Source organism: Lissotriton helveticus, assembly GCF_964261635.1.
Source record: "Lissotriton helveticus chromosome 1_1 unlocalized genomic scaffold, aLisHel1.1 SUPER_1_unloc_9, whole genome shotgun sequence".
NCBI lineage: Eukaryota > Metazoa > Chordata > Amphibia > Caudata > Salamandridae > Lissotriton > Lissotriton helveticus.
The window spans coordinates 2,130,188-2,153,559 of record NW_027611736.1 but is presented as its reverse complement, the minus strand read 5'-3'; the positions used below and the strand labels follow the sequence as shown (position 1 = coordinate 2,153,559).

General features: G+C 42.8%; 2 long non-coding RNA genes across 2 annotated transcripts in view; both read left to right on the top strand.

The window, feature by feature from the left end:
• LOC144806615 (uncharacterized) overlaps positions 1–17,036 on the top strand; it is a 32,676-nt gene extending 15,640 nt beyond the window's left edge. The window contains exons 2-3 of the long non-coding RNA XR_013605852.1: positions 7,901–8,020; positions 16,312–17,036. This is a non-coding gene — a long non-coding RNA (uncharacterized LOC144806615). The remainder of the gene's footprint in view (positions 1–7,900; positions 8,021–16,311) is intronic.
• Positions 17,037–17,173: 137 nt separating this feature from the next.
• On the top strand, positions 17,174–23,106 carry LOC144806616 (uncharacterized). The gene is made up of 2 exons (XR_013605853.1): positions 17,174–20,196; positions 20,260–23,106. It is a non-coding gene; the product is annotated as an uncharacterized LOC144806616 (long non-coding RNA).
• The last annotated feature ends 266 nt before the right edge of the window (positions 23,107–23,372 follow it).

Below are 23,372 nucleotides of genomic sequence, written 5' to 3'. Positions count from 1 at the left end.
CACTTAAAGCCCTTTCTCCGGTATAGTGACTTCCTGCTGAACTGGGAGTACAAGTTCACTCAGACTTGGCAGTCCGCTACTGAGAGACTAATCCATTCCCGGGCCCCTCATCCATTGGCACCGTGTGATTCTTACAGCGTTACAGTTCATATCTCATTCCCCTTATTGGATTTTGTCATTTTAGTGTCATTTTGTTCAATACATTTTACTTTTTTTATTGTATATTTTTTTTTTTTATTGTTTTGCATTTTGACTTTGACTTTTTTGGTTTCTGCATAAATATTTGACATATTACCTTAAGTTAAGCCTGCCTGTTCCGTGCTAAGGTACCAGGGGGTTGATCCTAGGTTAATTGAATGGCTTTGAAAGTTCATTCTGACAACGGTTGTGATTGTTCCTCATCTACCGTAAATAATAATTCAGTTTCTTACAGAAACTATCTGAAATTATCTGCAAAACAGGCAGGAGACAACCTACCAGGCTTGAAGCACCCTGTGGACAAACTGGAATATGGGAATAGTATTGTGTGGCAATAGAATCTCTAAAAAAATTCAGCTTGGAGATGAACCAAGAATCACTCTTGAATGTCACAACTGTTTAAAACAAGGTAGTCAGGAAAGTGTTGCGAATATATTGCAGCTCTTTGCATTTTGGCAGCCCCAAGCAAATTTAAGAACAGAGTGGATGTATGTAGCAGAGGCGAGTCTGTTCACCCAATGTGAGTGGTGAGATCCGCTTTGCTGGTCTGCCTGAAGTTATGATGCTGCTGACAGTGGCCTGTCTGCTAATAGCGATGGCTATGAAGCCAAATAAGAGAAAGTTATCTTCCGACACCACAGTCTTCGTGACTGAGACCAGTAATACTGAAGACTCTGAGACTCCCAGCAGTAATTTCTCCTTTCAGAGCGTTATTGCTGCAGATGGAGTGAAGCCCAGAAGTAAGCACATTACTAAGGTACCAACAAAGTTTAATATTGTTCATTTGTATTAACAGTTTCTCTTTTGCAGCTTTTGGAAATGCATATTCTAGTTTTGTTGCTTTTTGGTTAGTTTTTTATTGTAGGCTGTTATCTTCGGTCTAAAGGGAAAGATGTTGTAGTGTGTGACTGTGGCGTGGGATCAAGAAGAGACCTAAGACCAGTTCGGGGTAGGTAAGGTTTTATTTTGGAAAACGTCTTTTTATGTCAGGTTGTCAAGGTGTCTCTCTGAAAAGCTCTGGGGTCCGTGATGGCGTCTGGTTATGGTCTTGTTTCCAGATGGTTAAGAAGCAGACTTCAGGGGATTTTCCGTTTTCCTAACTCCTCGTTGGACTCCGCCAGGGAAAAGAAAAAGGTACAGGTCGTCAGGATATGTACTCTATCTGGACTCTCCCACAGGGAACCGGGCAAGTGCAGGGGACACCCGTGCTAAGGTGCTAAACACTTTATTAAATGTGCGAGGGTGCAGAGGCGTGATTACTGGTGAGACGGGGTATATTTACACGGTGAGGACAAAGAAAGGTTGGGCATATATTGTGGCACACACGCGGCTACGGTTTACAAGAACCCCGTCTTCCACGGATTCGGTGGCCTCTTGGCTTACTCCTGTCGTCCTCGAGTTCGCCTCCAAAAGCTCTGTTCTCTGCTCCTCCGGGCCGCTCTCCCACTCTCGATCCTCGGTCGGTGACCTCACACGCCAGGACATCTTATTCCGCGTTTTTACCCACTAGGAATCCCGCGTCGTCATCAGGGGCCGGAGCTGCGTACTCGTGTGTCTTCCAGTTAAAGGGGCCGTCATCCAATTCGTCGGCTAGTTCCCAGGAACAGTCTTCTCCCCTGTTCCAGCTATGCTGATAATGAGGCAGAGAGCGGGAGGACTCCAGTTCACTACGCCACCACTCAACATTATCCGGTTATTTATCTCCCGTCCCCTGCCCAGTGTTACGTTCCTCCCCCCCTGGTTTCTGCCGATTGGGAAGAATGAATTGTCTGGATAGGAAATCAGCGTTTCCATTCTCAGTGCCCTTTCGATGTTGTATTGAAAAAGAAAAAGGTTGTAGAAAAAGGAACCACCTGAGTACTCTAGGGTTATGGGCTTTGGTCCTATTCATCCATTGTAGCAGGGCGTGATCTGTATAAAGTACAAAAGGCTTGCCTTCTAGGTAGTACTTTAATTTCTCCACCGCCCACCTTATCGCCAGGCATTCTCTTTCGATCGTGGGATATTTGCACTCCCTAGGATGTAGTTTCCGGCTAATGTAGAGGATCGGATGTTCTAATCCGTCCTCTCCTATTTGGGACAATACAGCTCCTAAGCCCATGTCCGAAGCATCCATGGCTAAAGAGAAAGGTTTACTGAAGTTGGAAGGTATCAAAATTGGGCTTGTAGTGATGGCCACTGTAAGGGTCTTAAAGGCTTGTTTAGCCTCCTCCGAAGTATTTAGAATGGAAGAGGGTTTAATATCCTTTCTTAAAAGGTCTGTGAGCGGAGCTGCTGTCACCGCAAAGTTGTCTATAAATCTCCTGTAATAGCCTATAAGGCCTAGAAAGGCTCGTATCTCTCTCTTTGTTTTGGGGAAGGTAGTATACATGATGGCTTTTACTTTTTCCTCTTGAGGGGCTATAACACCTTCCCCCAACATATACCCCAGGTATTTAACCTTGGAGTATGCCGCTCTAGATTTTTTTGAGGTAATGTGTAACCCTGCCTTGTGTAGGGCTTCCAGAATAGCTGTTAAGTGTGTTAAGTGGTCTGACCAGGTATTGCTGAAAATTACAATGTCGTCAAGATAGACGGAACAGAAGGAGGAAAAGGGGTGTAGGATGGTATTCATCAACCTCTGGAAGGTCGCAGGCGCCCCATGGAGCCCAACGGGCAAGACATTGAACTCATATAGGCCCTCCTCTGTTGCAAAGGCAGTCTTTCGTTTATTTTCTTCCCTAAGGAGTACCTGCCAGTACCCCTTAGTGAAGTCTAGCATGGTAATAAACTTGGCTTCGCCTATCCTTTCTATTAAATCATCTACCCGGGGAATGGGATAGGCATCAGAGGAGGAGATGTTATTTAAAGCTCTAATGTCCATACAGAACCGTGTCGTCCCGTCCGGTTTAGGAATCATTACAATAGGGGACGACCAGTTACTTCTAGATGGACGATAACCCCCAACTTGAGCATGTCCTGTACTTCCCTTTTTATATCCTGTCGTCATGCTGCCGGCACCCTGTAGGGTTTTTGTTTAACACATTTCTCTGGTTCTGTTTCTATTTTGTGCTCTATCAAAAGTGTTCATCCTGGCAGGTCCGAAAACATTGGAGAGAAGGGATGTAAGGTGTTTTGGAGCTCAGTTTTCTAGGCGTATTTAAGTTCTTCATTAACAGGCAGTTGTTCTAAGGTGCTCTGCTCTGACCCAGTAGGGATTCCGAATTGAGCTACCTTGAGTATCGGACCGATCCATTTTTTTAATAGATTGATGTGAAAGGTCTGCCTCCTGGAAGGGGAGATCTGGACCCTGTAAGTGGTTCTCCCTATGGTGTCTACTATGGGATAGGGACCCAGCCATTGACTCCTGAATTTATTAGTGGAGGAGGGTAACAACACTAAAACCCAGTCTCCCTTTTCTAGGGTTCTCCATTTCTTGCCTTTGTCATAATATTTCTTTTGCCTGTTCTGGCTATTTTCTAAGGAAGAGTATGCCAAATCTCTCAGTTTGCTGAGCTAGGACTACAGCTGTTGAGTATACTCTAGTAGGGTTTTCTGTTCGTGGTGTTTCTCTTGTTCCCAAGTGTCCTTCGTTATTTCGAAGAGGGACTGAGGTTGTCAGCCGTACAGCAGTTCAAAGGCTGAGCAACCTAAACTACTTTGTACCTGGGCCCTCAGTACATATAGTGCTAACGGTAGGACTTGGTCCCAGTCTTTGTGTTCAATGGAGAGCATTTTTTTTAGGGTTGTTTTCAAGGTCCTGTTGTACCTTTCTACCAACACATCTGTTTGGGGGTGGTAGGCTGAGGTTTTTATGTGAGACAAATCTAGCAATTTACAGACTTCCTTCATCAGTCTGGAGACGAACGGGGTCCCCTGGTCTGTTAAGATTTCCTTTGGAAATCCCACCCTCGAGAATAATTCTATCAATTTCTCGGCTATGTTCTTAGCATTGGGGATTCTTAAGGGAAAGGCCTCCGGAAACCTAGTTGTGTAGTCCACTAGGACCAGGGCATAGGAATGTCCTTTTGCAGTGAGCTGTTGAGGTAGCACTAGTTTCTTTTGGATCACGGACTGCCTGCATCCTGAATCCAACAGCGCCCTTATTTGTCGTTGATTGACCGTTACCCTTACATAGATGGTCCCATCTCAGCGGTGTACATCACGGCCTTAGGTATGTACCCCACCTCCATTGGTTCTTCAGGGGCCTTTCTTCTGGGACACAGTCTAGCGATATGGCCCCATTCGCCGCACTCAAAGCACTGGGGGCCTTTGAAAACTGGTTCCTTTCTTATGGGTTTCACTTTTGGCTGCTCTGGGCTGACTTTGAACTTCCTCTCGGGTTTTGGTACTGCGGACATCTTGGTAGTTTTTTCTTGGTCCCAAGCGAGAGACCTAGGCTGCGCTCTGGAACAATTGGTGGCCATCTCTACGGCTTGTTGGGCAGTAAGGCCAGAATGTTGCTTAAGCCAACGTTGGCTTCCGTATGGTAACGCTTCCAGAAACTGTTCCAAGTATATACTAGTCATTATCTCATCTTTGGACCGGCTCTCGGGTTTCAGCCACTTATTGGCTGCCATTTTTAACCGGAGATATAGAGTCTTGGGGTTTTTCACCAGGAATTCCTTTTTCTTTCATGAACCGTACACGATAGGCCTCTGAATCTAATCCTAAGTGGTCCAGGATTATTTCTTTGATCTTTTGATATGGCGTATTCCCTGTGGCATTGGCCACCTGGTATGCAGCCTGAGCTTCCCCGGTTAACAATGGGGCCAGAAAGAAGGGCCATTTTTCTTCGGCCCAACCACAGGCCCGGGCTGCTCTTTTAAAGTTAGTCAGAAAGGCATCTGGATCCTCCCCTGCGTTGTATTTTTGTAATGATACTCCAGAGGGATGCGTCGGGGGGCTCTTCGTTCCCCACCAGGGAAAGCACTGGGTTGTTGGACCGCCTTATTTAAGCCTTCGATTTGGGCCGTAATGGTGTTCTTGAAAACTTCCCTGTCTGCTTGAGCCGACGTCATTTGTCTTTCTACCGCCCATTCTAACTTTTCTTGTCCCTTTATAAGGTGTTGTATGATTTGGTCCATCTTCTGTTGCGGGATGGAAGGGGGATATCCCACTTCTGACACCAGTTGTGGCGTGGGATCAAGAAGAGACCTAAGACCAGTTCGGGGTAGGTAAGGTTTTATTTTGGAAAACGTCTTTTTATGTCGGGTTGTCAAGGTGTCTCTCTGAAAAGCTCTGGGGTCCATGATGGCGTCTGGTTATGGTCTTGTTTCCAGATGGCTAAGAAGCAGACTTCAGGGGATTTTCCGTTCTTCCTAACTCCTAGTTGGATTCCGCCAGGGAAAAGAAACAGGTACAGATCGTCAGGATATGCATCCTATCTGGACTGTCCCACAGGGAACCGGGCAAGTGCAGGAGACACCCGTGCTAAGGTGCTAAACACTTTATTAAACGTGCGAGGGTGCAGAGGCGTGATTACTGGTGAGGAGGGGTATATATACACGGTGAGGACAAAGAACGGTTGGGCAGATATTCTGGCACACACGCGGCTACGGTTTACAAGAACCCCGTCTTCCTACCCAGCCCGCCAAACGCTGCCGTACCTGTTGTAGCCACACTCCTCCCTCGGGAGTGTGGCACGGCGATTCACGGATCCAGTGGCCTCCTGGCACACTTCTGTCGGCCTCGGGTTCGCCTGCAAAAGCTCTGTTCTCTGCTCCTCCGGGCCGCTCTCCCACTCTCGATCCTCGGTCGGTGACGTCACACGCCAGGACATCTTCTTACGCGTTTTTACCCCTTAGGAATCCCGCGCCGTCATCAGGGGGCGGAGCTGCGTACTCGTGTGTCTTCCAGTTAAAAGGCCGTCATCCAATTCGTCGGCTAGTTCCCAGGAACAGGCTTCTCCCCTGTTCCAGTCATGCTGATAATGAGGCAGAGAGGGGGAGGACGTCAGTTCAATACGCCACCACTCAACATTATCCGGTTCTTTTCCTCCCGTCCCCTGCCCAGTGTTACAGTGACCTTAATGCTGCAATTTGCATTTCATTACCATCATTTGCTTACTCTGGGAATCTCCAGGGTGTAGGAGGTTTGCTGTTCCAGAGTTCTTTCTTCAGCTTCTGGGCAGTTATCACTCTGTGGCGATCTGTGGTCCTGTTTCTCTGCTCCTCTTGTAGTAGCTCTTATCAGAGCTTCATCCATCCGCCAACGATAATAAGATGCCAGGCATCACCCAGCACACAACACAGACTATGTTGGGCTACGTCGGCGCAGTTAGAGCGAGGATAAAGTTCTCCGGACCCATCAGGCTGTGAATGTAACCTAAGGGCTTAAGATTAAATGAAGAGCTTACCTCCTTCCTGAGTGGCTCTAGACTGCTGTGTGCAGACCCGGTAGCTGGCAGCACCCTGGAGTATGTATGTATAAATCAGATTATGTTGGAAGTAACCTGCAATATAGTGGCAGGCAGCACCCTGCCATAGAGTAGGGTTTCTCATAGTGTTTTAATTACTGACACATTAATGGAGATTTGACACATTAATGGAGATTGTCTTTTAACAGGCAGAAGAACAACACTGACCGTACATTTTTCTGGGTTTGTCTTTAAAATGACGTACACATTAGGAATGGCATTTCGTTCTGCTGGAATAATAACACAAGTTATCTTGCACTCTATGTTGTTGCATGAATTGTAGGCTGCAATAAATTCCATGTTTCATTCGAACAAGCTTTCTACAGGGCACATGCATGATTTGCTGCTGTAGAGAAATAATGCTCCTGTGTACTGTGGCAGACTCAGAAATATTGAAAAACTTCATGATTTCTCTTTCAGTACTTCCTAGTAAAATCTTTCACTTTTTGACTCCTACATTTAGCAGAAACATAACTTAGTACCATTAAAATAGTTGTGATGGGGAACATCCATGTGGGGTTAGGACTGGCTCGACCAGAGAGCATGCTGACTTGGAGGAGTATGGAGTTGACCACATTGCCTGGTCCGGTGTGGAACCAAGCCAGCGATGCTTTACTGCAGGCTCATTTGCCCTGATAGCTGGTCAACAGTTTGAGGAGGAGGAGGTGAAGAGCTGGCTAAGTGTGCCATGAGGCTGGCAGTAAAGTACATCCATGAGAAGTGAGCTTTGAGTCATGTAATGTTCCTCTTATACGACGTGCAATTCACCCTCTCCAAAGCCTCAAGAATTCCTGGGTGTGAAGTGCGGCTGATTCTGATTGGGTGCTTGATAGTTTTCCAGAAACTCATGTTCTTGATTGTTCATGTTTGTCAGTAGTTAATTAAACACGCCCAGGGGTTTTATCTCTTCAGTTGACACAAGCTGCAATAAAAGTTTCTTTCTCGTTGCAAACAAATATGAACGGCTGATGAGCCTCTGTCTGTCAAAGAATGGAAGGGCTGGGGAACTGTCATTCATCTCACTGCTAAACAGAGCAGTGTCATGCTTCACCCTCACTCAGGCCTCTGATTTTGACCAACATCGCTTAGAACACTGGGACTTTAGAACCCATCCTTTTAATGAGAAAAACAAAACTACAAGTCCCATAAGCAATAGTGGTGGAAGGTGTCACGCATGACCTGGGGCAACATCCGATTCAGCACATCCAGTTCCATTTTTTAAGTATTTGACATAATATGGAATTTATAACCTTTGTTTTTATGGTCATGAGTCACCAGAATACTAAAAACGTCTTTTATTTTCAGGATCAAATAAGTAACGGTCACCAGCTTGGAAGCTCTGTTCATTCTTCAGTATTTGTCATTGATCTCCACGTGTGGCTGGTTTGGTTCTGCCCCCTGCATCGTTCCCGATAACTCGCTCAGGTAAGGAGCTTGTAGCAGCAACATGATAACCCCATACTCGTCTGTAAGAAGTGCGCTCTGAGGCAGGTATCCGATCATTTTTGTGAAACAAGCAAGCGCCAATATCTGCGATGTACATTTGTTAAAATAAAACACAATCAAATCACAGTATACTGTTCCGGAGGTTCAGTCCCAGAGTCATTATCTGTAACTGAATGCAGACACCCTAGGAAGCAGGTGCTTTTAAGACAAGTTGCGTTCACTCACCTGATGGTGACATGCTTCATTATTGGGCTATACTCCTTACCATGCCGGTGCTACAATGCCTGGCGGGCACCACCAGAGGGCACTTTGTCGGAGATCTTTTATTAAGTATGCCGGATGAGCATAGTAGGACAGAGGATGTTGTGTCATATAATGTGAGATTGGTGAAAGCCTGAATATAAGATCAACTATCGACCAGTTGCCGCAATATAGTTAATGTGATCATACTGGTCCATGTTGATATTAAAAACAGTGGCAGAGAAATTGAGGAACTAATGGCCCCTATCACTGTGTGAAAGTGTCGATCACCTATGGACCTGCTGGTAAGCTGGGGTCTATACTTCAGGTCAACCTTTTTTATGCCTTGTGTAGTCATGGAGCAATCTGTTGGCATTTCATCAGGACCAATTATGGGAAAATGGGTAAACGTGACCTAATCTTCTCCACAGCGTGAGGAGCTCTGTAACTCAAAGCCCTGCACCGTGCATAGGTGATAAGGTGCCTATTAACATCTTACTGCCACAGGTGAGCGCTGTCTAACAGGGTGCACTAGATACGGTAACCCTCCTAAAATTCAGGACATACTGACTTATCCAATAGCGAGGACGCCGCATCAGAGGGCAACTGGTTTGAAAAGCACATGCTTCCTAGGGTTCCTGCGTTCAGTTAGAGATAAGGTCTGTAGGACTGAACCTCCAGAACAGTAATACTGTGAGTTGATTTATATGAAGAATGTGTATACTGGACTGTCATTTTCCTCAGCATCTCTTGTGCTATGTAAAATAAAACACAACACACTGGGAGGCCAACACATCTATCATACATTTAATGCAAAAATAGCAAAAGGCCAAGCAAACTAACAAGTGACAATTCTCTTTGCAATGGACGAGAGCATCCACCCTAAAGCAAGTTGGAGTATATAATGCTAATGCTACACAATGTATTTTCATACACTTTTCTCCTAATACAAGTCAATGAAACATGAACACGTGATAGAAACAGTTACTGAAACGACACTAATGAGTAGGAGGCAGGATCTTCTCTCGAGAGGAATGTGAGGAGTCCGTAAGGTGCAGATAAAAGATACACACACAAGCTGCAGAATTCACTGTTTCTGGAAATAACACTTCTGTTTGTCAATATTCAATTTACTACAAGATGCAGGAAAGTGTGCAGATGGACATCACTAAATGAAATGGTTCTGGGCCCTAATAGAATCATATAACTTTGCAGGCATATTAAGGCGAACAGACACATCAAATCAATATAAGAATATTGTAATTTGGTAATGTAATATATCAATGCACGTTAGTGCATTCATGTGTAAACAATTATCGGCATTAAAGAAACCAGTATATCCAGTTATGCTTACTCAATTCCTTCTTCCTAGAGGCCACCACTGCTGCAAATCCTGCAAATATTGAAATCCAGAGGTTACCTCTACTGCCAACCAGTTCTAGTCAATATTGACATGTATTGTTACCCTGCTTGTAATGAATACCAGAGGCTAGCGTTGTTGCTAGCCAGCTCCAGTCACCAGTTTCCCGTGACATATTATCCTCAATAGGATTAATGCCCAAGTCCTGTGCAGCTGCTAACCTGCCCTAGTCAGTAGTGACCTCCCAGACCTGTTATTCTGCATATAATCAGCAAGACTTCTGCCCTAGTAACACTCACCCCACATCCTTATGGTATATTAGCAATGTAATTTATTTACATCATACGGTAGGTACCGCACTATATCACACGATCCCAAAAACAAAGAAATTCAAAATTTGCCTAACCGTTCAGCACGCCACTTTGTCAAAAATGAAGAAATCACACCAAGCACTATAGCCTGCCACATCACATGGCACACTCAGCCACAACATGACAAGATACCACAGCAGGGATTTGGGGCCATTATTTCTCTGTTCGAGGCATGTATGCTGTAGATGCACATGCTTTGCATAATCCTGCCATCTTGTGTTGGGTCCGGATGTTTGCAAGTTGTTTCATTATTACCCCTAGATTTATATTCCGGCATAAAAATTACCTGCACCACTTAACAAATCTCTATTTGTTTCATCCCCTCTGATACTCTCCCTCTTTGCTCTATTTGTTTCCAATTGTGATGGCTTATTTTCCACCTGTTTATTACTTTTCTTCACTTGCAGCATTTCAAAGGACTGAATTTTCCCATTCTCTATCATTTTTATACTATCAGCTTGATTGTTTAGGCATTTATTTTTCATAACTGCTTGTACCTCCGATAGATCCTTATTAACCCCTTCGACGCTCATGACGAGCTGGGCTCGTCATGGCGTAGCCTCCTCGCACGCTCATGACGAGCCCAGCTCGTCACGTAAAGTGCGATTTTAAAAAACCCAGCGTACGGGCGGAATTCCGCCCGCACGCATGCGGTTAAATAGAGGGTAGAAGGGTTTTGTTGGAGACATTTGTTTACCCTCACCTTCACAATATGATATTTGGTCATGATTGTTTCCAGTGTTCAATCTCACTATATCTGATGCATTTGTATTTTTTTATACTTTTAGAAGCTTTATTTCTTGCTTTCCGTATTTTTTTCCTCTGTCTTTTTGATAGATGAACGTCCGGAGCTGCGTCTGTCATTGTTGATTGTGTCGAGCATAGGTTTATCACTTCTTGATCTTTTGTATAGTGGTAAATAAATAATTTATTACCGGATCTATTTTTCAGAATAATCAATAAACAGGTAGCTCAATAAATAAGAGTCAAGATTCGAGGTAGCTGGAGTTTACAGGCTTTAATCAGGCATAAAGGACAGCCTGTACGGGAATAGGATGGCAGCTGCCGGGGGCAGGATCTGGGAGTAAAACGCTAACTTTTAATATGGGTGCACAATATATATACTTAAACAAAATACATTACATTCAATACAGTAGGCGTAGCAGTAGGCGTGGTTTCGTAGCAGTCGCGAAAGATAAGGGCAAAATGATGTAACAAGAAGGCGTGTACAGGGCGTATACATAGACATGTGATGAAAACGTAACAGAATATGTCATAAACGGGGCGGAAACATGGAGGGGGCTACCTGAGCAGCTGGGACCTCTAACCTAGTGGTGCGCGCAAACTGGCAATGACGTGTTACCAGGAAGAACTGGGGCTATGACTTCTGCGCTAGAAGAGGAGACTAAAGTCTGGAGTGTCAGAGCGACATGTACCCAGGCATATCTAGTATCTGGTGTTTAGAGTACATGTTGATAGAATCCAAAAGTTATCAGGGTAAAGGCGAACAGACACTAAGACTGGTGCATGCATTATTCTACATGTAGTGCGTGTGCGAGGAATATTCTATGAATATTAATACAGTATTTCTCTTACATGGAGACATAAAGGCTAGACCGTGACGGAAACTATTGATGCGATTCAGTAGCTTAGGAATGCAGAGAAGGAGGGCTGGACTGATAACTAGAAGCATAACATACTCTTGGCAGACTGGGAGGCAGAGGTAGGCCGGGCCGGGCACTGCGTGGCAAGAAAGTAAGCGAAGGGTCAGGGATGCAGGTGGGGGCTGTATCGCTCCTCGGAGAGGGTTCAGGAGACAGGAGCTGAATCTGAGTCCGGGCCCTTTTGAGGCCTAGAAACGGGGACAATTCAATGAATTAACGTGCACACTGTAAAATGTGACAACGTAGGCCAATACTCGTTGCTTTCACGAGAACTGGAAACTGGCATACTAGAGATGGACACAACTGTAATTGCGTCTTTAATCGATCAGAGGGGAATACATATGCATATTAATCATGCACATATAACATAGGATGGGGAACACGTAGGCACATACAATATGGCAAAATTTACTTTTCCACAGTTTTATCATCTATTTTTTCTTTAACAACAACAGTATTGTCTTTACATTTTATTGTATCTTTAGAGGGGCAGTCGGTCTTGATGGGTTGAATTCCCACATTAGGAAAATTCCCTTTTACATCGTCAATTATTGTTTTAAAAATATCCGGAATGGTAGCTAGTTTGTTAATTAGTTGGGCACAACTACACTCTGCATACGTAGATATTGGCTGAGATTGTGCCCTTACTATTAGATTATTTTGTGTTGTTATCTTCTGCTCAATTCCGGCAACAGAGGATGACGCAGCACTCAAGAGATCTATTTGGACCTCCTTTTTGTTGGACTGCTATGTTAAAGCTTCCAGAGTTAATTGCGAGGTTTTGAAGAATTAATCCCAAATTGCTCCCGCGTTCCCACTTCCTGGTACCTGAGTACCTGGCCTATGGTGTTGCCCATTAATGAATGATAGGTCCTTATACTTCTCTTTTTGTGGTCCTTGAAAATCAGGTCCTCGTCACAAGAATTAATGAATTGTGGACTACTATTCAAAACTTCTTTTTGATACGGAGTACTCCAACGCTGCAGAGTTTCTGGGTTGCTGTTGTATTCGTCCTTATTAATTTGAGATCTGTTATTTTGATTACATTTCGGCTGGTCCTGTTTTTGAACTGAATTTGTTTTAGACGGAGTAAGATCCGATTTCAGTGGGGTATTGGCTTCCCTTATGATTTTCACCCCACCATTTAGTTCATTTGGAGCTTCTTGCCCTGGTTGATTTATTTGTCCCAAATTAGATGGTTCCCCTATACCGTTAGCTTGTCTGATTTTTACTTGCAATTCTATTGGCTCTGGCTGCCTAGTTGGTAGTAAGTGCTGAGTATCTTCCATTGTTAGATTTGTGCATTTTACGTCCTCTTGTTGTGAACGACCAGTAAGTGGAATAGTTAACATCTCTAGGTCCGTTATTTGACCCTAATGGTTGACTTGGTCCTTAGTTGAATTTGACATTCGTTCGACTTCAGCTTTAGACTCAGGGTGGCCTGGTTCACTTACTCCTTGCTTAGGGGCTATAACATTTGTTCCACTCAGTGGTTTAATTGGAGTTTGAAGATCACATGGGTTAGTTAGCAATGTTAGCATAGCACCAGTTGGATCTTTCATAAAATCAAACTTTGACGGCGACTTTCCCAGTTTCCCAAATGTATGGACCTTTGATGATTTAAAGGACTATATGCCACCTGCCTATTTTATTTTAAACGTATCTAGTATTAGTGTTTGTTGTATTTTTCTTTTTCTTTTGATAGGAGGGAAAGGTGGCCGCTCCTTTCCTGACCTCATAATACACCCTCTAAGGTGAAGAAGTCTTGCTTCTTTCAGAGAATCAAACGGGCCAGTGACAAGACCAAAGAGTGCTTTGATAGGACAAAAACACCTCCAAACACCTCCAAGGGAAAACACCCCCAAAGCACACCTCAGTACAGAATCCGCCGGTGCTGCTGGTTACTTATTTAATTAACTAATTCATTAATCGATTGATTAATATCCGGGCTCCGGGTAGGGCTGTAGTCTAGGCATGCAGAGTAATTCAGGGGCCGAGGGGTGCATCAATAGGGTCAAAGTCTATTGTCACTTTCCCCTTTGCATACTTTCTCAGATTTTGTTTTACAGACTTGTTACAGACTCCAATGGCTCAGCGACTTAACCTTAACTACTCGCCACATGCCACACCCCTCTTGCCACTTGTCACTCACCACTCACTGTTCATTGCTTGTTCGTTGCTATTCATCGCTGTCAAGAGTACAAGGGAGAATGCTGGCAATCGTTCAGGAGCAAGAGCTGAATCCAGAGCCAGTCCCAGTACAGACGGCAGATGTTTGCACTTCCATCCACTCCTCGGCTCAGCTCTGCTCTGCTCAATGATTGGTGTATACGTAAAATCAGGCGGCAGTTCCCTGAGTTCTGAGGGATGATTGAAGCGTGCGATGTCGGACCATAGATGCGTCCATTCCTCATCGGAAATAGGACAGTGAATTAAGTCTTCCCACATATACATATTCCGGGGGCGTGGGGAAAGCACTGTTTTAAGGAGGAAGCTATAGATAAATGAGATCACCCCTTTCATGTTAGCAGTCTTGGTGAGAAAGGCCTCAAATTTTGTGAGAGGTCGAGTAGCAGCCTCCCGTATCTGAGGTGTGAGGGCGCAGTGCATCTATTGGATATACTGATATCTTTCCATGTTCTTTGATTCAAAGTCCCTTTGACATTGATCAAAAGTAAGGGGATCAAAATTGTGGAACAAATGTATTGGAGCTAAGCAGCCTCCCCTTCTCCAGGCATCAAAGGGTCCCTCATATTGGGCCGGGGGGAAAGATGGATTGAAATGGATTGGAGTGAATGGGGATGGAAAAGGAGTCCACCTGTCGTCGCCCAAAATTAAGTCCCATACTTTAAGAGTGGTGCATGTGGGGCAGCTAAGGTCACCCTGGCAGCCGCCTTGAAGAGAAGGGTTCCTCCAGCTATTTCCCTATGGCACTCTCATCTTTGGAGACTGCTTAGCCTGGCTGATATTTTCAGGGATAATTGTAAGAATTTTGAATTTAAATGGGGCCCCCTTGCCTCCTTCCTCTCCCGGGGCCTTCCGTCTGCAGTGTGTCCCTCCACCATCAGTGCCCTCAATCTCTTCCAGTTTTGATCACAATTCCTGTATTGACCAACCTCTCATTAGTATGAATACGCCGCCACCACGGGTGGGGTGGGAGGTGTTTTTTTTTCTTTGTCCCTGGTTAGATTCATAATTACTTATCTAATGTTAGGATGAGTTTGTCCACGCTTTTTGGCTATTTCACATACAACACCTCGGTGGAGCAACCTGGAGAAATTACCGTTACAGAAGGCAGTTGAGTTTTCTTTAGACCTATCTGCTGGCTTAGCAAAGTTGCATGACCTTCTTTTTTTTCTTTTTTATCTCTCTGTCTCAGCTCCGGGGCACTTAGAAGCTGTATCTTTCATTTGGCGTATCTAATAAGAGGAGGAGCTGGTTTATATTGATCAATGCACTTTGTCCACCTGTTATAATTCTGTTGAGGCTTTATGATCCCCTGCGTGGGACCAAGTGATAATGTCATTTTTGCCTGTGGACTGTGGAAAAAAAAATATTAAACACATTTTTGACAAAAATCAGGCATTATCTGCCCCTCTGTGCTCCTCGGTGCCCTACAGCAGCCGCCGCACGAGCAGCGCCAGCAGCGCCTTAGCACCGCGGTGCCGGCAGCGGCTGTTCCTGACCCCAAAGCAGATCCGTAGAACTTAAAGCGCCCGTATAACAGGACGAGGGTGCAGCAGGAGAAACCTTTGGGAGTGGGAACCGGTCACAAAACAAACCCGGGCAGGAGTCTCAAGCTCCGCTCCGCTTGCTCGTCAACGCCTCCTCGGCTCGGACCCTTGGCTCTAACCGATATGCTCTGCACTCAACGCCGAATCACAGGCCGACTACGACTGTGAACACCAACAGAGGGAAGAATTGTGTGTTTCACCCAGTTAGTAAAAAAAAACAGCATAAGTCTTGGCTGCTTCTGCTGCACCCAGAGTCTTATGCGACTTTTCAGTCTAATTTTTCTGTCTGGAAAAAGATTGTGTCCTGGTTTTCTGCACCCAGTAAAACCAGGTGCAGAAAAACCTAATAACTGATAATCAGGTGGAATAAAATGAACACATGAAAGTACGCCTTAATTTCATTGCCCTTGATTCACACTCTGGACCATAGTCGAGGGATATGTCTAGGCATAGTCCTCGCAGCACACAATAGATTTGCGTGAGGCAGAGGCCAAAATTCAAAAGTCAGGATACCAGATACAAGTAGGTGGTAACTCAGGACAGGGGAAAACGCCTGTGGTCCGTGGAGGAGTCATTCCCTTCCCAGAAATCTGCATTACAAATTAATTAATAGTATATGTTTTTTTAATATCTGTTTGGTGCCAGTCCATATGACTTTAATATCTGCCTTTGGGATTCTATGTTACAAGTCCATAGGGTACATGTATCCTTTGTGAGCTTAATAAAATGTTGAAAATTCTACAAATCCCCACTCTTCCATCCAAGTACTCTCATGCTACCATTCTACACTCTGCTCTGTCTGAAAAATAGCTCAACATTTTCAAAATTCTGCATTGATTTGGCTTGTAAATTATATTTTTGGAAATGTACATGTATTAACTATTTAATTTTAATACTATAGGTGATTGAAATTACGGACGAAGAAAGCAAGATTTAGCACTACGCAACTGAATGTCAGTGGCATAAGGATTATTTTGAAAAACTGAAGGACATCCAGCATTCTACGTTTAAACAATTTCCAAAAATCTAAGTGTGGCAAGGAAAGTACTATACCTGTAAGTGAAGTCTTTAATTGTGCATTTCATTAACCCAGAGCAAAGCCATATCTGTGCACACAGCATCAGAAATAATGTAGAAAGACCGCTTCAGCATCCTCATCTGAAATATTATCAGAAAGACAAATTGCCTCAGCATGACAGAATAACGTTCATCTAAAGCATCATGTAATTTTAGAGAGGAAGCACACACTACATAAAAGAAAGTTACAACTAAAGGTTTCTTCTGGATACCATCAAAGAAAAGACGCTGAAAGAAGACTCCGAAGCTGACACGTTAACAACCAAAAGATTGGAAAATCACCTTTGTTCAACAACCGTTTTTAACCAGTTACGCAAGTTTGAGACTATCTGTCTCTGGATATAAAACACCTTCACCCACTCTGCTCTTTCTTTCGAAAACCTTAAAAAATCACCACTTTATTGTGTTAATGACCATCTCAGATTGTTTCCTTTTTATTGTGTACTGTTCTGTAATTCTATGTAAATCGCCTCAACATTATCTGTTGTGCAGGAGTCATATGTAAAACTGTTAAATATAAAAATGGATTAAAGGAGCACTGTTGCGCTATATCTAATGTAAATAAATCCTCATCCTCAGAACTACAAACCTTAAACTTACCCCAAACATAGAAAGGGTAGAAGGAACTGATGTTCTGCGACTAATGATCCACAATAGTACTCTGCACGTTCAAACGCCCTCAGTTACTGCCATTACACCAGTGCAAAAAGGTACTTATCAGTTTAATCATTAAATATCAGACTAACACCTTATTACTGCATTGCTAAGAACCTATACAAATAGATTTGAGAAAAACTTCAGTCACAAATTAAGTTGCTGCCGGAGAGGCTATTACCTAAAGACTATTATCTGTTAGAAAGATTTCAACAGGTGTTACAGGACTGCTTCCCGACATTTTTTGCTCAATTCAAGTGTTGAGAAGATTACACACAATTTCTTTTAGAGATAAGTGCTGAACATTATCTAAACAAGCCCGACTCTAAAATTGAGGGCAAAATAACCGAAGTTAGGGAAAAAAGTTACCTGTGCCCAAAAAGATACAGCCATAAATCATATCTCACAGAATTTGACAGAATGCACACAGGGGAAAACCACTCTCAGTGCAAAGTATGCCAAAAAAGTTTCAGGCGTAAATCTTATCTCACTGAGCATATGAGAATCCACACTGGGGAAAAACCTTTTCAGTGCTCTGAATGCCAGAAATGTTTCAGTGACAAAAAAAGACTCACTAAACATACAAGGACCCACACTTGGGTAAAACGTTATCAGTGCACTGAATGCGACACATGTTTCAGTGAAAAAAGCAGTCTCACTCAGCATATAAGAACCCACACTGGGGAAAAACCTTATCAGTGCTCTGAATGCCACAAATGTTTCCGTCAAAAAAAGCAATCTCACTGAGCATATAAAAATCCACACTGGGGAAAAACCTTATCAGTGCTCTGAATGCCTGATATGTGTCAGGCAAAAAAGGGATCTCACTCAGCATATAAGAATCCACACTGGGGAAAAACCTTATCAGTGCTCTGAATGCCACAAATGTTTCAGTCAAAAAAGCCATCTCACTGTGCATATAAGAATCCACACTGGGGAAAAACCTTATCAGTGCTCCGAATGCCAGATATGTTTCAGTGTAAAAAGCAGTCTCACTAAGCATATAAAAATCCCCACTGGGGAAAAACCTTATCAGTGCTCTGAATGCCAGATATGTTTCATTCAAAAAAGCAGTCTCACTCAGCATATAAAAATCCACACTGGGGAAAAACCTTATCAGTGCTCCGAATGCCACATATGTTTCAGTGTAAAAAGCCGTCTCACTCAGCATATAAGAACCCACACTGGGGAAAAACCTTATCAGTGCTCCGAATGCCAAAAATGTTTCAGCCAAAAATCTCATCTCACTGAACATGTGAGAATCCACACTGGTGAATAAAATTATCAGTGCTCTAAATGTCAGAAAAGATTCAGAGGTAGAGATGGTTACTAGCGCCATAAGAAAACACACCATCAAAATAATTCAGTTCTCCGAATGCCAGAAAATCATCAATTATAAACTCAATCTCACTCTACATGAGCAGTCGCACACAGGGGAAAAACATTACCAATTTCTGTGAATGCCAGAAATTCCTATTTGATAGGCACAGCCTCACTAACTATAAGCGACTCCATACTGATGAAACACCTTATTAGTGTTCTGAATGCCAGAAAAGCTGCAGAGAAAAACGCTATTTCACCATGAGAAACTCCACACTAGAGAAAATCCTTATGCCATAAAAGGTTGAATCTGAAAGACAGTGTTATGCTTCATGAGAGATCCCACTCTGGGGAAAAACCTTATGAGTGCTCGAAATGCAAGCAAAGTCTTTAATACAATGTCATTTCACATGAGAGAATTCACACTGGACTAAAGCCATATACAGGAGGGGAAAGCCAGAAACATTATACTCAGAAAAGAGATCTCACTAAACATGAGAAATGCATCCACACCAGGTGAAAAGTAAGGTGTATCTTGAGTTTGCAGAAAAGCTTCTAACAACCTGACTTTACATGAGAGAGCACATATTGTAGTTGCAATAGAATTCATCAAGAAACTCTTGCAGGATAACTTAGGCTGCCCGCATGCAACATCCAAAGAAATTTCAGGCCTGGAAATATTTTTAATTGCAACAGAATCCACAATTTGAGTATCTGAAAGTTACAAAACTCTCAAGGTCTCTACTATACACAGAGAAGTGTTAGTGCTTGCAAAAATCAACTAATTGCCCAAAAATCACAATAATAATGTCTTAAATTTTACTCCACCCAAAAGGTTTCTACTCACCCTTGTTTCTTAACATATGACTGATATCTATTTATTAATAATAAGATTAAGCCTATGCGGAGTTCCTCAGTGAGGAACTCCGCAAAGTGACAAAAAAACTCTTGGGTCTACGCGGAGTTCCGCAAGCAGCGGAGTGCATAAGGGTCATGCCGTTTATGGTGATTTCATCCCATGTTGGAGGATCATTTGGCCCTTCTCTTCCACAAAGTTATGGATCTCTTTGCCAAGGGAGCTATCAAACGCGTCCCTGTGCCAGAATTAGGTCGGGGTTGCTACTCCCACTACTTCTTGGTACCGAAGAAGGACAAAGGCATGCATCCTATCTTAGTCCTCAGGGACATCAACCGCTTCCTCCGAAAGGAGAAGTTCAAGATGTTAACCTTGGCTCAGGTCTTGTCTGCCTTCGACCCTGGAGATTTGATGGTAGCGTTGGACTTGCAGGCCACTTGCTTTCACATCCCCGTCTTGCCTGCCCACCGGCATTACCTGCGGTTTACGGTAGGCCACACGCATTTACAGTTTACCACGCTACCCTTTGGCCTTACCAGCCCCCCCGGGTGTTCACGAAAGTGATGGCGGTGGTCGCAGCTCATCTGCGCAGATCAGGGGTTCCAGTCTTCCCCTATCTTAACGACTGGCTGTTGAAGGCGAGCTCGCCAAGGCTGTCGTCTCCCACCTCCAGACTACGACGGACTTCCTGCATTTGCTGGGGTTCACAGTTAACGTGCTGAAGTCGCACCTGATTCCCTCCTATAAGCTCCTTTTCATCGGAGCGGTTCTGGACACAGCACAGTTTTGGGTCTATCCTCCCTAGCAGCAAGTCCAGGATATTCGGGCTATGATCACATTTGATTGGATTCTCCACTCCTGATCCTGCTCTGGAAGGAAGTCCTTAGTCATATTAAGGAGGTATTGGGCTTCCCCCTGCCTGAGTCCACAGCCAGGGGGAAGCCCAGTACCTCAAACCTGATAACCTAAATGCACTCACTCACAGCGATTGGACTATAGCACTTCACATGCTTGGGGCGGCTAAACAACTTATAGCACTATACTGGAAAAAAGCGGAGACTCCCCCAATTGCCGCTTGGTTTGTGCGCTAGTGGTATGTCATAACTATGGAACTTTTTACAGCGCGACTGCAATCACGAGACACCCGCTTCACAGCTGTTTGGCGACCCTTAGTTTAATACCTCTATAAAATAGAACATGCACGTTATTTACCCTCAAAAGTTAAAAAGCGCTGCGACTCTTTGAGGATGCTATACTTCCGCCAGATCCTAACAGGCTTCTCACATAATTAGAACAGTAGTGCCCGTCAACCCCTTCAACAAGCATTAAGACCTTCATTCGCCACACCTGACACCATCACACACCTATTCCCGTCCGTCCACCCAACCGCCTACTTTGCTGTATACCTCTCCTTTCTATCTCTTTTTTCGACCCTTTTCTGTCCATCTACCGCTATCCACTTTATATGGGGTTCTAGCCTGTGTTCTCAATGTTATTGGTTTTAAACAGGTCCTGAGACTTCCCACAACACGCTAATATTGTTATATGTACTAGATCACGCGGCCGGCCTAACATGGGTTGTAGGCGACATGCTGTGTTCCAATTAGTTTATTATTGCCTTTTTCTATGCTGGGAAACTCTTGAAACCAACGCGGCCGGCCCTCAATGGGTTGTGGGCTTAACGCTGTGCACATCTGGACCTATGTTCTACTCCTGATTTAGAAAATAAAACAGATTAAAAAAAAGATATTTCAATATGTTTGACAAAAAGAATAGGTACATTTCATGACAATATTGAAATGGGAAATAACAGGAACAAATATTTACACCACATTTCAAAAATATTAGAGACTACATTTCAGCAATATAGAAAATACTGAGGTTCTTGCATTAATAATCCATTTGGTAAAAGTGATTGCTTGTGGAGTCAGCTCACTCCTGTGTCTGTTATTGCGTTTAAATAAAGGCATTTTTAATGCACCCCATTTTACTTTCAGATTCAGAAACTCCCCCTCGGGTTACTACCTCCTGTTACTGTTTTGCAGTCCACATATGGTTTCAAAGCTTAATACATACCTTAAGGATGTATTACATATTCAAAAGGGACACTATTAACATTCCCCTTTCAAATTCTGAATTGTTAAATGGGCTTAGTACATTTCAAAAAGGGGTTTAGCATTTGCAAACTCTGTGAATTACCCAACCAGTGGATTTTTGAACAATAAAACCCTTGGTACATGAGACAATTTTTCTCAATTCCCTCCAAATTAAGTTTGCTAATAATGTTAGTTGAATGATAACCTGTGCACGTACCTATTTAGTGTAAGTGTTGCTTCAGATCAAATAAAAACCATTACACATAACTCTTACACAATACTTAAAGACTTTCTGACATCCAGCTTTAATGTTTTGTTAAATATATTCGCAAATGTTGTCACTTAAACAGGAAAGCACCTAAGCGGTCTATGGACATACATAGGATGTAATCATAATCTTTAGATACATTTTCTGAGTTTTAGGTCCAATGTGTGTCTTCTGGGTTTACTCTAAACCAATATAACAAACATATTCACTCCTTTTAAATTTGATCTGTTTGAACTGGTTTCTATTCCAGACAATAATCTAGATTTAGACCAAGGATCAATTCCACCCATGGCTTTTAAAATCTATATATCATTGATCTTTTAGTGTTATCGCAAATACAACTGTAATAGAACTGATCTGAGAGATGGACCTTCAAGTATTATGCTCAGTCAATTTATTGAACAAACTATGGAGTTAAAATCTGAATAGATTCGATTCACAAGCATTGCCTGACCACTGTATTTTACATCAATAGATTAATTATCAGCACATTTTCTCTAAGTACAATTCAGTCATCTTCTATTTTTCGCGGAACTCTTGCTGGTCTGTTAGAACTCTTTCAAAAATATGACATTTAAATGTCCAAACAATCAGGAATTCTAGTTTCAAGCATGGTCAAACCTTAATGAATGCTATACCTAAAGATGCCCTTCTGTTCCTACATTTTATTTTGCACCATGATTCAGAAATAGCATGTTTTTGCTTTCAGAGGTAAAATTCTAAACATATTTATTGTTGTTGACATCAGAAACATTATCACTAATTGGGAAGATAACCACAAGTGGTCCTGTGATGCTTGCTGGAATGGGAAGTGTTTATTAAAAAGGTGGATTGAATTCAAGTTTATGTGACAATTTTACCAAAGTGTATGGTTTTTGTATATATTTAAAGTTGTTGATCTCCAAGAATTGAATTGAAATTCAAGTTTATCATTTTAATCCTAATGTTGGAAAAGATGTGATTTGAACCCCATGAGGCGGTTCCTTTCCAGAAAGCATTCAGGTTGTAATCATGAGTCAAATAATGCTGAGGAGGTTAAAACATTCAAATTAAATTCAAATTACACATGAAATGTTCATTGTTCAATATATTTCTCTTAGTATTTTAGTTTGCAGACTTTATTGCTTAAGGAAAATAATTAGTTTTTTTTTCTATATGTAGGAAGCATTACATTAATGAAATCACTGTATCCCACCTTCTTTCTTTCCTTTCCTGTTCTTTATGAACGTTTCTATTGTTAAACTTTAAAGATTGCCCGAAATTAAGAATTGTGCTCTACATAACTTTGCTGTGTTACAGTATGTTGATTTTTATGTACAAATTTTGTCTCTTATGTGTATGGCAACTGATGTTTTGTTTTGTTTTAATAATCAGCTTATGTTTATTAGGTTTCATTATTCAATAAAATGTTTCAAACACAACAAATGGTAGTTGATATGTATTTACAACTGCAGCATTTTTATTGTATGGGCACTTTCAAAGGGGCCAAAAATATGGTCTGTGGGTTGACGGAGGACCACATTGGCATCAGCAGGGAGAGAGTTGGGCAGGTGATTGGGGATACATGTAAACTTGGAAGTAGGGGGAACAAAGCATGTACATTGTGTGGACTGTGACTCCTGGAGTTATTGTGAGAGATACCATGCTACCTTGTAAATGAATTCCCTAGTGATTATTATCAACAAACTTTA